A 12,024-nucleotide genomic window follows, 5' to 3' on the forward strand; every position below is an offset into this window, starting at 1 on the left:
TCTATTTTCTTCATAGACAAAATGTAATGCTCACTCTCTCTCACCCCCTCCCATTTCAAGTTTTTTGTTTTGCAACATTTAGAGATAGATGCTATGAAATATGACTATTTGATAATTTTTATTTACATTGCACACCACCCTTTTCTTGGGTATAAAATGAGATCTAACAAACTTTAGAACAGATGCTGTGACTTAATTTAGTGTCAAGTCGTCTCCTGTTTTATCTGTTGCTTTTATTTTATTGTCCCACAAGAATAGTCCAACAGTTTTGGTGAGTCAGGAGGAAGGAATGGACAGAGTCTCCAGAAGATACTGTGCCTCAATCGGGACCACAAACCCTTATATGTTGTCTAGGTAAGTTGCCCTTAACCACTTAAGCCCCGGAAGATTTTACCCCCTTCCTGACCAGGGCCTATTTTGCGATTCGGCACTGCGTGACTTTAACGGACAATTGTGCGGTCATGCGACGCTGTACCTAAACGAATTTGACGTCCTTTTTTTCCCACAAACGGAGCTTTCTTTTGGTGGTATTTGATCACCTGTGCGATTTTTTGATCATGCGCTATAAACAAAAAAAGAGCATCAATTTTGCAAAAATAACAATATTTTTCACATTTTTTTATATGAAATTCCCCCAAAAAAATTTAAAAATCAAAATTGTTTAACATTTTCAGCCAATTTGTTTTATGCTACATATGTTTGGTAAAATCGCAAAAAGCGTATTTTGATTGGTTTGTGCAAAAGTTATCACGTTTACTAACAAAGGGAAAGATTTTTGTCATTTTTGTTGTTTTTTTTTTTAACGCGTAATGGCGGCGGTCTGCGATTTTTTTGCGGTACTGCGACATTGCGGCAGACAGATCGGACCCTTGACTGACATTTTTGACACTTTTGGGGTTACCAGTGACATTACTACAATAATTAGTGCTATAAATATGCACTGTTACTGTAAAATTACACTGGCAGTGAAGGGGTTAACTTTTTTGAGAGGGAGGGGTTATGTGTGTCCCTAGGGTGTGATTCTAACTGTGATTGGCTGTGGCTTGAGGTGTAGGAACAGTGATCAACGGTCCTACATAGTAGAACTGTATGATCACTATTCCTACACAGGGGAGAATGACAGGCGGCTTGTTTACATTAGCAGCCTGCCTTTCTCCCTCTCCACCGACGATCGCGAGTGACCGGCGGACGATCGGGTCTGCCGGTCACACGCGCGGGGGGGGTCCGTGACCGCGCGGGAGCGCGCCTCCGGCGGCGCGTGCTCGATCCCGAGACCACTCACAGGCTAGCGACGTAGACCTACGTCGCTTTACCTGTGAGGGGCTGACTGCCGCAGTAAATATACTGTGGGCAGTCGGCAAGCGGTTAAGGTTAAATTTTTACCTTTCCTTTTGTGTTCTGTTCGATCTCAAGAAAAGCAGACCTGCTTTCTGGTTGGATAAACTTGTGTGTGTGAATGTGTTTGTGTCCACCTTTTCGAGCTGGACCAAGTGTGGACAAGGATAAACCTCTGCAGCTCCCTATGCTGGCCCATCCACCGCCTTGGTCAGAGGTGCATGGTATGGTCAGAATAAAACCCACAGAGAAGAGATTAAGAGGGTCTCTTACATGTTTTGTATGTTGTTGTAAACCCCTTCTATTTACGTAACTGTAGACTGCTGTATTGTGATAAAGGCAAGAGGGCTATAGGCACAACTAGAGAAGAGAAAACCTAGCCAGTCATAAACACTAAATTAAGTAGGGAATGGAAGGCCAGGGACCCTCAGAAAATGCCTGGGGAAAGATGAGCAAATATGAAGCGAAGGTACGGTTCTGCATACATTGAGAGCCCTTAGATAAATGGGTAGAATGGACAAAGGGGACAAAACCTTAAAACTTGAAGGCACTTTTGATTTTAAAGCATTGCAAACCTTTTTGCACGATTATGGTCCCCTACTATGCAGTGAAGAACATGAAGAATAGCTTGCACATGGGGGCAGAAGCTAAATGAGCAAACAAAACTGCCCCGATAGAAGTGTTTAATAAAAGTACTGCCCAAATTTTTTATTTTGTCTGGCCAGAAGACACATTAGAGAAGGACCCCCAACTTACATGGCTGCTAGTTTGGCTTTAGACGGCCCATCCACAACAACGCAACGCACAAAAGAGGAGTTGTGCAATACAGTACAAAATAGAATAGATATAAATAGAATAGAATCCATAAATCCAGGGCATACAATCATTTCTAAACTGTGGCAACAAAGTGAAGTGAGTAAGAGGGAAGCCACCCCTTCTGCCTCAGAGTAAACTGTTGCAGTCTATCACGTCAGAACATTCATTTTGTACAATGAAATAGAGAGAGCAAGCTTGCAGTATGTGGGCAATAGTGATGAGCCGAACACCCCCCCCCCCCCCCCCCGGTTCGGTTTGCACAGGAACACCGCGAACGGGGGAAAAGTTTGTTAGAGCATGTGAACTCCATTGAAGTCTATGGAACTCGAACATGAAAAATCAAAAGTGCTCATTTTAACCACTCTACTACCGCTCACGGTAATACTACTGCGGCAGAGTGGCTCGTTCCCGTCCAGTCACGTAGTATTAACGTGACTGGACTCCTCCCCTTCTGGGCGGCGCTTGCGCGCCGCCGGAGGCTCGCTCCCGCTGTTTTCATTCACAGCGGGAGTCGGGCCAGGGGAGGAGCAGCGGCGATCGCCGCTGCTCTTACCCGATCGTCGGGGATCGAGTCTGGAGATCCGCCCGCTGTGTGTAAACACAGCGGGCGGATCTCCATAGTGACAGGGAGTGACAGATCGGACTGTTCAGCATAGCTGGACATCCGATCTGTCCATGAATCACATAGTCACCTCCCCCCCTACACGTCAGTAAGCACCAGGCATACATTAACCCCTCCCTCTCCAATAAAATTAACCCCTTCCCTGCCAGTGTCATTTTTACAGTAACAGTGCATATATATAGCACTGATTACTGCAGTAATGTCACTGGTACCCCCAAAAGTGTCAAAAATGTCAGTCAGGGGTCCGGTCTGTCCGCCGCAATGTCGCAGTCCCGCAAAAAAAATCGCAGATCGCCGCCATTACGCGTTAAAAAAAAAACACCAAAAATGACAGAAATCTTTCCCTTTGTTAGTAAACGCAATAACTTTTGCGCAAACCAATCAAAATACGCTTATTGCGATTTTTTTTACCAAACATATGTAGCATAAAACAAATTGGCCAAAAACTTTTAAAAAAATTGGTTTTTACATCTTTTTTGGGGGGAATTTCATATAAAAAAATGTGAAAAATATTGTTATTTTTTCAAAATAAACGCTCTTTTTTTGTTTATAGCGCAAAAAGTAAAAATCGCACAGGTGATCAAATACCACCAAAAGAAAGCTCTGTTTGTGGGAGAAAAAGGACGTAAATTTCGTTTGGGTACGGCGTCGCACGACCGCGCAATTGTCAGTTGAAGTCGCACAGCGCCGAATCGCAAAAAGTGGCCTGGACGGAAGACAGCAAAATCCTCCGGTTGTAAAGTGGTTAAAGGCTTAAATGCAAGTTATTGTCCAAAAAAAAGTTTATGGGGACCCAGGTACTGCCCTGGGGGACATGTACTAATGCTAAAATTTTTTAAAAAAGAATCGTTTTTAAAGGAGCAGTGATTTTAATATTGCTTAAAGTGAAACAATAAAAATAAAAAATTCCTTTAACCACCTACTGCCCGCCCACCGTCAAATGACGGCGGAGCGGTGCAGCTATTGTTCTAGGACGCCGTCATGTGGCGACGCACCAGAACAACCCCTCTCTCACTGCCCGCGGGGGCACGCAATGCCACGATCGTGGCAGCACTGTGTTACTAAGACACGGCGCGACCCCAATCTCGGTAAAGAGTCAATGACATAGCTCTTTACCCATGTGATCGGCTGTGTCCAATCACAGCCGGTCACATGTAAATGAGACTGTGCCATTTATCGTCTCTCCTCGCCTCACACTGTCAGAGTGTGAGGCGAGGAGAGCCAATCAGCGGCTCCTCCTCACAGCGGAGACCCGGACAGGTAATCAGGGCAGTGATCATCAGTGCCCTGATTACAAAAAAGTGAACAGTGCCCACAGTGCTGCCAGTCAGTGCCCATCAGTGCCTGCTCATCTAGGCACTGACTGACAGCACTATGGGCACCGTTTGTGGGCACTGATGTGCTGCCCATTAATGTCCATCAGTGCCCATTAGTGCGACATATTAGTACCTCCGCATCTGTGCCACCTCATCAGTGCCCATAAATGCCACTTCATCAGTGCAGCCTATCAGTGCCACCTCATCAACACATCAGTGAAGGAGAAAAAAATATTTATTTTCAAAATTACTCACAGAAAATAAGAAAACTATTTTTTTCTTTTCAAAATTTTCTGTTTTTTTTTTCTTTTTTTTTTGTAAGAAATAAAAAAACCCAGTGGTGAATAAATACCACCAAAAGAAAGCTCTATTTGGGTGAAAAAAAATGATAAAAATTTCTTATGGGTACAGCGTATCTTGATCACGCAATTGTCATTCAAAGTGTGACAGCACTGAAAGCTGAAAATTTGGCCTGGACAGGAAGGGGGTGAAAGTGCACTGTATTGAAGTAGTTAAATATCGTGCCTGGGGGGTCCCCTTAATGTGCTTGTAAAGTGGCGTATTTGTGCGATGTATTCACCTGCTACAGCAATACTGACATTTCTAAAGGAAAAAATGTAATTTAAACTTGCAGCTGTAATGTATTTTTGGCTCCCGCCACAACAGATAAAAAAACATGAAAAAAAAAAACGGTGTGGGGTCCCCCCCAGTCCATAACCAGGCCCTTCAGGTTTAGTACAGATTTTAACCACTTCAATACAGGGCACTTTCACCCCCTTCCCGTCCAGGCCAATTTTCACCTTTTAGCGCTGTTACATTTTGAATGACAATTGTGCGGTCATGCAACATTGTACCTACACCAAATTTATGTCATTTTTTTCCCACAAATAGAGCTTTCTTTTGGTGGTATTTGATCTCCGCAAGGTTTTTTTCTTTTTTGCTAAACAAATAAAAAAAAAGAAAAGTTTGAAAAAAAAAAAAAGTTTTTTTGTTATACAATTTTGTAAATAGATATGTTTTTTTCTGCACTGATGAGGCCGCACTGATGAGGAAGCACTGATGAGGAGGCACTGATGGGGTGGCACTAATATGTGACACTGATGGGCACTGATATGTGGTACTGATAGGTAGCACTGATATGCAGCATTGGTGGGCACTGATAGGCGGCACTGCTGGGCACTGATAGGTGGCACTGATAGGTGGCACTGATAGGCGGCACTAATGGGCACTGATAGGCGGCACTGGTGGGCAATAATGGGCACTGGTGGGCGGCCCTGATAGATGGCAATGATGGGTACTGGTGGGCAGCACTGATGGGGAGGGCACTGGCAGGCAGCACTGATGGGGAGGGCACTGGCAGGTTCCCTGAGCCATCCATGGTGGGCATTCCTGGGGTCATGGGTGGGCATCCCTGGTCATCCTAGTGGCACTCTTCCAAGGGTCTGCACTGGTAATCAATGCTCTGATTACCAGTGCAGCCCCCCCCCCCTGTCAGGAGGGCCACAGATTGGCTCTCCTCTACTTGTGCCTGTCGGGCACGATCTGAGGAAAGCCGATCAACGGCACTTCCTATTTACTATGTGACCAGCTGTGATTGGACACAGCTGGTCACATGGTAAAGAGCCTACGTCAGGAGATGCAGTTTGTCAGTGACACACCTCAGCACCGATCGCTGCCGCCGTCATATGTAGTCCGGTCAGGATAATGCAACCACCTTCTCACCGTCAATTCCCTATAGGACGGGCGGGCGGGAAGTGGTTAAGGGGAATGCCAAATTTGGGAAAAAAAACAACGTGGGGTCCCCCCCAAAATCCATTCCAGACCCTTATCAGAGAAAACAGCCTGGTTGGCCAGGATAAGGGGGGGGACGTGCGAGCGCCCCCCCCTCCTTAACCATACCAGGCCGCTTGCCCTCAACATGGGGAAGGTGCTTTAGGGTGCCCCCCAAAGCACCTTGTCCCCATGTTGATGGAGACCAGGGCCTCTTCCGGACAACCCTGGGCCGTGGTTGTCGGGGTCTGCGAGTGGGGGGCTTATCAGACTCTGGAAGCCCCCTTTAACAAGTGGGCCCCCAGATCCCAGGCCTAACCCCCATGTGAATGGATATTGAGTACATCGTACCCCTACCCATTCACCAAAAAAGTGTACAAAAAAATAAAGCTTTTTTAAAATAAATGCTTTATTAAAAAATAAAAATAAAAAAATAATGTCCCCCCGTGTAAATCCATCGTCAATCACGTCGCCGCACCGAAAAATAGAAGAACAAGAAGGGATCCCGTCTCTTCACATGCCTCCCGCGTAATGAGCTGCTGGAGCTGTGACAGCTCTTTTATAGGAAAGGGGCAGGGACACCACCCGGTGTCACCGCCCCTTCTGATGTGACGTCAGTAATTTATTCACTGCACCAGCGCAGTGCATTACGGGGTGCTCGTGACGTCTGATTCCTATAAAAGAGCTGTCACAGCTCTAACAGCTCATTATGCTGGAGGCATGTGAAGAGGCAGGAGCGTCTTTTTTTTCTCTCTATTTTTCAGGTGCGGCGCCAGGCGACGTGATTGACGATGGATTTACATGGGGGGGACACCATTTTTTTATTTTTATTTTTTAATAAAGGATTTGTCAAAAACTGCCTTTGTCTTTATTTTTTTTGTGCACTTTTTTTGTGAATGGGTAGGGGTATGATGTACCCCATATCCATTCACATGGGGGGGGCTGGGATCTGGGGGCCCCCCTGTTAAATAGGGCTTCCAGATTCCGATAAGCCTCCGACCCGCAGACCCTGACAACCACAGCTCAGGGTTGTCTAGAAGAGGCCCTGGTCCCCATCAACACCCCAAGCACCCTTCCCAGGGCAAGTGGCCTAGTATGGTTCAGGAGGGGGGATAGGGCACTTGCTCGTTCCGTCCCCCCCATTCTGGCCAGCCAGGCTGCTTGCTCGGATAAGGGTCTGGTATGGATTATGGGGGGGGCCCCACGCCGTTTTTTTTTTTCTTTCATAGGGTTCCCCTTAACCACTTACAGTATCTCGCAAAAGTGAATATACCCCTCACATTTTTGTAAATATTGTTATATCTTTTCATGTGACAACACTGAAGAAATTACACTTTGCTACAATGTAAAGTAGTGAGTGTATAGCTTGTATAACAGTGTAAATTTGCTGTCCCCTCAAAATAACTCAACACACAGCCATTAATGTCTAAACCGCTGGCAACAAAAGTGAGTACACCCCTAAGTGAACATGTCCAAATTGGGCCCAATTAGCCATTTTCCCTCCCCAATGCATGTAACTCATTAGTGTTACAAGGTCTCAGGTGTGAATGGGGATCAGGTGTGTGAAATTTGGTGTTATCGCTCTCACTCTCATACTGGTCACTGGAAGTTCAACATGACACCTCATGGCGAAGAACTCTCTGAGGATCTGGAAAAATAATTATTGCTCTGCATAAAGATGGCCTAGGCTAGATAGAAGATTGCCAAGACCCTGAAACTAAGCTGCAGCACCGTGAACAAGACCATACAGCGGTTTAAAAGGACAGGTTCCACTCAGAACAGGCCTCGCCATGGTCGAACAAAGAAGTTGAGTGCACATGCTCATCGTCATATGCAGAGGTTGCTTTTGGGAAATAGACGTATGAGTGCTGCCAGCATTGCTGTAGAGGGGTGGGGGGGGTCAGCCTGACAGTGCTCAGAGCATACGCCGCACACTGAATCAAATTGGTCTGCATGGCTGTCATCCCAGAAGGAAACCTCTCTTCTAAAGATGATGCACAAGAAAGGATTACTGGAACCGTGTCCTGTGGTCTGATTAGACCAAGATAAACTTATTTGGTTCAGATAGTGTCAAGTGTGTGAGGCAGCAACCATGTGAGGAGTACAAAGACAAGTGTGTCTTGCCTACAGTCAAGCATGGTGGTTGGAGTGTCATGGTCTGGGGCTGCAGGAGTGCTGCCAGCACTGGGAAGCTACAGTTCATTGAGGGAACCAAGAATGCCAACATACACTGTGACATACACAAGCAGAGCATCATCCCCTCCCTTCGGAGACTGGACCGCAGGGCAGTATTCCAACATGAGAACAACCCCAAACACACCTCCAAGACGACCACTGCCTTGCTAAAGAAGCTGAGGGTAAAGCTGATTTCCAAACCTAAACCCTATTGAGCATCTGTAGGGCATGCTCAAGTGGAAGGTGGAGGAGAGCAAGGTCTCTAACATCCACCAGCTCTGTGATGTCTTCATTGAGGAGTGAAAGAGGACTCCAGTGTCAACCTGTGAAGCTCTGGTGAACTCCATGCCCAAGAGGGTTAAGGCAGTGCTGGAAAATAATGGCGGCCACACAAAATATTGACACTTTGGGCCCCATTTGGACATTTCCACTTAGGGGTGTACTCACTTTTGTTGCCAGCAGTTTAGACAATAATGGCTGTGTTGAGTTATTTTGAGGGGACAGCAAATTTACCCTGTTATACACGCTGTACACTCACAACTTTGCATTGTAGCAAAGTGTCATTTCTTCAGTGTTGTCACATGAAAAGATATAATAAAATATTTACAAAGATGTGAGGGGTGTATTCATTTTTGTGAGATACTGTAAATACAGGGCACTTTCACCCCCTTCTTGCCTAGACCAATTTTCAGTAGTGATGAGCCGAAGACTCCCAGTTCAGTTCGCACCAAAACAGGGCACTGTAATGTATTGTCGGCTCCCGGCAATACAGATGAAAAAGAACGGCGTAGGGTCTCCCCCCCCCCAGTCCCTTCAGGTCTGGTATGGATTTGGATCTGGTACACCAATTTTATAAAAAAAAAAAAAAAAAAACGTGCAAGGTGCAGGAACGAGCCCTGCTGTTAGAAATTCCATACAAAATTGAGGTCGCATGTACTTGTTATACAGGTGCAGAAAAATTGAGCCTTGGGGGTCGTTGGTGCTTGAACACCGCAACCCCTCGCAGTTACTTTTGCTGGGTGCAGGAAGGGGCCCTGCTGTTAAAAATTCCATACAAAATTCAAATCGCATGTACTTGTCATTCAGGTGCGGAAAAATTGGGCCGTGGGTATTGGTGGTGCCTGGACACTGTAACCCCTCACAGTTTCTCTTGCTGGGCACTGGAACGGCCCTGCTGTTAAAAATTCCATACAAAATTTAAATCGCATGTACTTGTCATACAGGTGCAGAAAAATTGGGCCTTGGGTGTTGGTGGTGCCTGAACACTGCAACCCCTCGCAGTTACTCTTGCTGGACGCAGGTTCAAATTGCATGTACTTGTCATACAGATGCAGTAAAATTGAGCCTTAGGTGTTTGTGGTGCCTGAACACCGTAACCTCCTTACAGTTATTCATGCTGGGCGCAGGAACTGCTGTTAGAAATTTGATTTTAAATTGCATGTACTTGTCATACAGGTGCAGCAAAATTGGGCCTTGGTTGTTGGTGGTGCCCGAACACCGTAACCCTTGCAGTCACTCTTGCTGGGCGCAGGAACACGCCCTGCTATAAAAAATTAGATTTGAAATTGCATGCACCTGTCATACAAGTACAGAACAATTAGGACTTGGGTGTTGGTGGTTCCTTAAGCCAAAAACATTGTTGGAAGCTAGCATAATCAAGATTGAGGTATAGGAATAGGCAGCATATGCAGTCTTCAAGGGATGGCAGACCCCTAGCAAATTCAATCAGTTACATCAGCATCAGGGGCTTGATAGCTGCTGTTGATCCAGGACTGATTCATTTTGATATGTCAGCTGGTCAACGGAGTCTGTGGACAGATGCACTCTTTTGTCCGTCACAAAACCTCCAGCAGCACTGAATTTCTGTTAGGAAAGCACGCTGGAAGCAGGACAGGCCAGTAGCTCGATTTCATATTGAGCAAGTTCTAGCCAGTGGTCCATCCTCAAGACCCAGTAACCCAGTGGATGCTCAGTTGGAAAGGTCTCCAAGTCTGCTCTTGCCCCTAGATAATCCTGCACCATAAGATGGAGATGCTGCCGATGGTTGCTTAAACCTAATAGCCCTGGGCGCTGAGGACTAAAGAATTGTTTAAAGGCATCGGTCAACCGGCCACCTTCTCCACCACCCCTCCTTTGGCTGAACAAAGCCTCAGAAACATGTCCAGAAAATGTTAACCTCCCAGTGTCTGAAAAGGTGTTACACTAATTTTTCTTCAAGGCGTCCTCAAGTGGTTTCATCCTCTGCTCCCTCTGCGAAGACTGGATGAGCTCTGCAATTTTACCCTTGTAACGTGGATCAAGAAGGGTTGCCAACCATTAATAATCCCTCTCCTTGATACCACAAATCCTCTGTTCCTTTCGCAGGCTTTGCAGAATTAAGGAGCCCATGCAGTATAAGTTTGAGAAGCATGAGATTCTGAGTCACTAAGGACGACATTGTCAGGAGCAACCTCTCCCCAGCCACGTACAACTCCTAGGGTTTCTGGGGATTGACAACCATTCCTTGAAGACTGCTGTATGTTATCCTCTACATCCATGCTGCCACAATCCTCATCCTCCTCTTGCTTCTGTATGTTTTGTGGCCCAGCAGGAATGATATCTGCATAAAGGGGGCCTTGTAAGGAAAGGAAGTTCTCCTCTTCCTCCTGCTGTTCTGCCTCAAGTGCCCTGTCCATGATTTCACAAAGCATGTGCTCCAGCAGGAAGACTAGAGGGATAGTATCACTGATGCATGCATCGTCCCGACTCACCATCCTTGTCGCCTCCTCAAATGGTGACAGGACAGTGCATGCATCCTTTTTTAGCAGCCACTGGCATGGCAAAAAGAAGCCTTTCCTTGTGCCATACTCACACAGGTACTGTACTCATAGTGAAAAAATGAAAACCCCTGCTGAGGCAGGAGGAATAGCGTCTGAGATGCACCAGGGGGGCAGCAATTATGCCCTTAATATTTAATAGTGCTGCTGCACAAAAAAAAAAAAAAAAACACTGCTAATGCAGGACACACTAGTACCAGCGACAAAGATGGGGGGAGAACTAATAATGCAGCAACAGAACCTGATGCTGCAAAGAAAAAAATAAAAACTTGCTGCTGACGCAGGACGCACTAGTACCAGCAACAAAGATGGGGGGAGATTTAATAATGCAGAAACAGAACCTGATGCTGCAAAAAAAAAAAAAAAAAATCGCTGCTGATGCAAGACGCACTAGTATCAGCGACAAAGATGGCGGAGAACTAATGATGCAGCAACAGAACCTGATGCCGCAAAAAAATAAAAATCAATACACTTCAGTGGCCCCACTACAATCACAGCACAGCACTAAACTGACTGCAATACACTGTATAACATAAGAATCAGCCCTACACTGCACTGTACTGCTTGATATATATCCTGCAATAACTGATAAATATCAACTATGTGAAATATCCTGCAATAGCTGAAAATTTATATATATATATATATATATATATATATATATATATATATATATATATATATACTACACTGGCTGATCTATTACTAAATACAACACACAATCCACTAACTACCTGCCTAATCTCACTCCTATCTCGCCTAACACACACTACACTGCTGCCGTGTAAGCAGCAGCTTTATATAGTGTGGGGTGTGGACTTAGCCCCTGAACCATGATTGACTAAAGGCACCTTGCCTTTGGCCAATCACGGACATTGTACTGTGATTGGCCAAAGCATACAGGTCATGTGCATGCTTTGGCCAATCATCAAACAATCAGTAATTTATTCACTGCACCAGCGCAGTGCATTATGGGGCGCTCGTTGGCGGGTGAACTTCCCACTGAGCGCCCCATTTGTTTGTGTGTTCAGCGAGTGGGGTAGAGCTCTGTGAGTCTTCAGTTTTATGCTAGTGATGGACCTTTTCTCCATTCTGTCAGACAGGAAGAGAGAGATCTTGTGTTCCTTCTAATCAGGAACAGAGATCTCTCTTCCTGCAGTCAGTCCTTTCCCCC

At 45.7% G+C, this 12,024-nt stretch overlaps 1 protein-coding gene across 1 annotated transcript in view; it reads right to left on the reverse strand.

The window, feature by feature from the left end:
* LOC309549559 (cyclic GMP-AMP synthase-like) overlaps positions 1-12,024 on the reverse strand; it is a 65,491-nt gene that overhangs the window by 21,591 nt on the left and 31,876 nt on the right. The gene's annotated exons all lie outside the window — the stretch shown is intronic.

This window comes from Pelophylax lessonae (genome assembly GCF_965119305.1).
Source record: "Pelophylax lessonae genome assembly, chromosome: 3".
Lineage (NCBI taxonomy): Eukaryota > Metazoa > Chordata > Amphibia > Anura > Ranidae > Pelophylax > Pelophylax lessonae.